This window comes from Dama dama, chromosome X, assembly GCF_033118175.1.
Source record: "Dama dama isolate Ldn47 chromosome X, ASM3311817v1, whole genome shotgun sequence".
NCBI classification, from domain to species: Eukaryota; Metazoa; Chordata; class Mammalia; order Artiodactyla; family Cervidae; genus Dama; species Dama dama.
In genome coordinates, this window is record NC_083714.1 from 93194947 (window position 1) to 93199501 (window position 4555).

The window sequence follows — 4555 nt, forward strand, 5'->3', positions numbered from 1 at the left end:
TCACTATGTAACAATACTTAGTTATCCACCCAAAAGTTATGAAAGATTTCAAATGCAAATACAGAAATTACAACAGTTTACTCAAAAGGTAACAAAAAAACTTTACATATATACATATATATATACATTCTTTGACATGTTCTTTTTCATTATGGTTTATCACAGGATATTGAATATAGTTCTCTATACTAGACAGTAGGACCCTGTTGTTTACCATTCTATATATAATAGTTTGCATCTGTTAATAAAAATATAGAATGCTTCTGAAATTTGTGTGTCATCCTTGCACAAGGGTCATGCTAATCTTCTCTGTGTGATTCCAATTTTAGTATATGTGCTGCCAAAGCCCGCACTCTCTCTTTCTATTTTAAAACTAGCTTTAGGAACTAAACAGACATTTCTCCAAAGAAGACATACAGATGGCTAACAAACACATGAAAAGATGCTCAACATCTCTCATTATCAGAGAAATGCAAATCAAAACCACAATGAGGTACCATTACACACCAGACAGGATGGCTGCTATCCAAAAGTCTACAAGCAATAAATGCCGGAGAGGGTGTGGAGAAAAGGGAACCCTCTTACACTGTTGGTACTAGTACAGCCACTATGGAGAACAGTGTGGAGATTTCTTAAAAAACTGGAAATAGAACTGCCATATGACCCAGCAATCCCACTCCTGGGCATACACACTGAGGAAACCAGATCTGAAAGAGACACGTGTACCCCAATGTTCATCGCAGCACTGTTATAGCCAGGACATGGAAGCAACCTAGATGCCCATCAGCAGACGAATGGATAAGGAAGCTGTGGTACATATACACCATGGAATATTACTCAGTCATTAAAAATAATTCATTTGAATCAGTTCTAATGAGATGGATGAAACTGGAGCCCATTATACAGAGTGAGGTAAGCCAGAAAGATAAACACCAATACAGTATACTAACGCATATATATGGAATTTAGAAAGATGGTAACGATAACCCTATATGCAAAACAGAAAAAGAGACACAGATGTACAGAACAGAATTTTGGACTCTGTGGGAGAAGGCGAGGGTGGGATGTTTCAAGAGAACAGCATTGAAACATGTATATTATCTAGGGTGAAACAGATCACCAGCCCCGGCTCGATGCATGAGACAAGTGCTCAGGCCTGGTGCACTGGGAAGACCCAGAGGAATCGGGTGGAGAGGGAGGTGGGAGGGGGGATCGGAACGGGGAATACATGTAAATCCATGGCTGATTCATGTCAATGTATGACAAAAACCACTACAATATTGTAAAGTAATTAGCCTCCAACTAATACAAATAAATGGGGGAAGAAAAACAAACTACTTTTAGGACAAAATTACTTTATCTTCCTGGAAATAAATGTGTTTCCATTCCTCATATCTTCTTTTTTCTTGAAAGCAAAGATGTTTTCTTTATTAATTTTAGTGGTTTTAATTACATATTTTAATTAGAGTTCTCAACTCTTAAAAACCTTCATTTCTAACAAAAACTAAGAAGTAAGCCATTATGAATATTTGCATTCTGTAGATTAGCAAACTTCTAAATACTACTTATGATTTTTTAAAACTATGTGCTTTTTTATAGAATATATCTCCATGTGGCACCAAACATATTTACTAAATAGTCCTCAATATCTTTAGTTTCTCTGTAAAAGGAAGCTTATGTTTAGTAATTAATGTTACAGTATCTTATTAGGGGATGATCTAGATAGTCAATAAACTTTTGTCATTTACCTTAAATTAGCAAAACTCTAAAGTTTGAAGTTGCCAAAAAGATTTAGAGAAACTCTTAAGTAGACACACCATAAAACATGATTACTCTTAAAGAGTTCACTTAAAAACTCTGAACACACACTTAATTTACTATTAAAAAATTTTATTATATCAAGTCATTTTTCTGGCTGACAAATTTTCAGCAGATGTAATAAGATCTTATTTAACTTCTTATAAATCTAGGTACAACAAAAGTATTATATTTAATGCTGATAACTCTAAAGACATATCTATATTTATAAAGAACTAAACTATCTAATACCAGACATTAATTCAATACTGAATATTTCCCAAATCTTGTGAAGCTGAAATTCATTTTAGTTTCTTTTATATTTCTGAGAATTTATCTAAGTGCTTAATTTTCTTTAAACCAACCAAATAGGACTCTTTTACAAATTAATTTTGACTATACCACACATCTACAACATACACATATATGTAGACACACACAAATAGAGATCCCTTAGTTCCAATTCCAAATTTTCAGCCTTGTCAGGTACAATAAAACAATACCCATTCATTATAGAAAAGGTCAGATTTGAATTGGGTTTCTGGCAGATGGTCACTTATTTAGGTGGCAAACCCCCCCCCTTTTTTTCTACTAATATTTATTGAGAAGACACTGAAGACTTATACTTGTCCTTGACAAGTCAAGTTCCAAATGACCTATCTCCCTATTCATTTTCTTTCCATAAAAATTACATTCCTGAAATTTGCACTTTAAAAAGATGGCCTAGATAAAACCTTCTGGAGAAGACCAAGTTTCACATCTCAAAGGCTCAGGGAGAGAAATGCAAGATCCTTCTAGGAGGGCTTTGTTCCCATGAGGCCAGAATTTTTTTTTCTTTTAATACTTACAAACCTCTGAAGATAAATAGGGGAAATTTGGGTTAATTAGTGTTGGTTGTTGCTCCAACCCTTTGTGTCCAACCCTTTGCGATCCCATGGACTGTAGACCACCAGGCTCCTCTACCCATGGCATTCTTCAGGCAAGAATACTGAAATGGGTTGCCATTCCCTTCTCCAGGGGATCTTCCCAACCCAGGAATCAAACCCATGTGTCCTGCATTGCAGACCGATTTTTTTTTTTTTTTTTTACCATCTGAGCCACCAGGGAAGACTAGGGGATGTTTGAGGGAGAGAAAACAAACAAACAAAAAGATTGATGGGCTTTGAATTGTTTCTCAAGCCATGCCTCTGATCCTGAAAAGAGTATATCTGTAAAATTGAGTACTGCTGTACTCAAGGAATTGAGTGCATGCATCCTTTGCCCAGCCACTTCAGTTGTATCTGATTCTTTGCGACCCTATGGACTGTAGCCCACCAGGCTCCTCTGTCCATGGGATTCTCTAGGCCAGAACACTGGAGTGGGATGCCATGCCCTCCTGCAGTGGACCTTCTCAACCCAAATCTGCCTGCATCTGCCTACATCTCCTGCACTGCAGGCAAATTCTTTACCACTGATCCACCTGGAAAGCCCACGAAGAAATTGAGAAGTCACATCCTTGGTGGCTCAGCTGGTAAAGAATCTGCCTGCAAATGAGGGAGATTGGATTTGATCCCTGGGTTGGAAAGATCCCCTGGAGAAGGGCACGGCTACCCACTCCAGTATTCTGGCCTGGAGAATGCCATGGACTGTATAATTCATGGGATTGCAAAGAGTCAGACACAATTGAGCAATTTTCACTCACTTTCATAAACATCAAAGGATGGACATACCCGTCCACCTATGTTGGGATGCTTTTCTTTCCCTCTGGGTATGTTTAGCTTGGGGGAGAAGGCCAAAAAGTTCCTTATCAGGCTGTGAATATCAGCTGTGTTCACTAGTTTAATCAGACCAATGGCCTCCCATCAAGGTAATCCATTTACAAAAACTTTTGAGGATCCTCTCTGCATTTAAGGAATTCTTTAACTATGGCCCTCAGTTCACCCCTCGGCCCAAAGAGGATTGCCTACAGCCTCAAGTGGTCCCATTTCTAAAGGTAACTGCTTAACAGTCTCTTCAGAGTGGAAAAGCAATTCACACAGAAGATTATAAGAATGAGTACTCAAATAAAGGAGGATAGAGGGGAGTAGGAGCTATGTCAATCTTACAGTCTTTTGTTTTAGATACTTTTTATATCTTTAATCATTCATTAGCCTTATACCCACAAATCCTTCAAAGAAGCTGTTTTGGAAATTAGAAGTCTTTGGGGACTTTGCATACCAATTAAAATAGGTGCAAGTGTTTAAGATGAGCACTTTCTAAAATTTTAACAATTTCAAAGTCTTTCAAATTCTGAGGATCCTGTTGTCTATTGATGTTGTTCAGTCAGTAAGTCATGCATGCCAGGCTTCCCTGTCCTTCACTATCTCCTGGAATTTGTTCAATTTCATGTCCATTGAGTTGGTGATGCTATCTAACCATCTCATCCTCTGCCACCCTCTTGTCCTTTTGCCTTTAATCTTTCCCAGCATCAGGGAAATGAGTTTTCCACTGAGTTGGCTCTTTGCATCAGGTGGCCAAAGTATTGGAGTTTCAGCTTCAGCATCAGACCTTCCAATAAACTTTCATGGTTGATTTCCTTCAGGATTGACTGGTTTGATCTCCTTGCAGTCTAAGGGAATTTCAAGAGTCTTCTCCAGCACCACAAATCAAAAGCATCAGTTCTTCAGTGCTCAGACTTCTTTATGGTCAAACTTTCACATCCATACCTGACTACTGGAAAATTCATTAACTGTGACTGTACAGACCTTTGTTGGCAAAGTGATGTCTGTTGGAGTAGGAT

General features: G+C 38.0%; 1 non-coding gene across 1 annotated transcript; it reads right to left on the reverse strand.

Moving 5' to 3' along the window:
• Nucleotides 1-246: 246 nt before the first annotated feature.
• LOC133053245 (U6 spliceosomal RNA) lies at nt 247-349 on the reverse strand. The gene has a single exon (XR_009692178.1). It is a non-coding gene; the product is annotated as a U6 spliceosomal RNA (small nuclear RNA).
• Between the last annotated feature and the right edge of the window lie 4206 nt (nt 350-4555).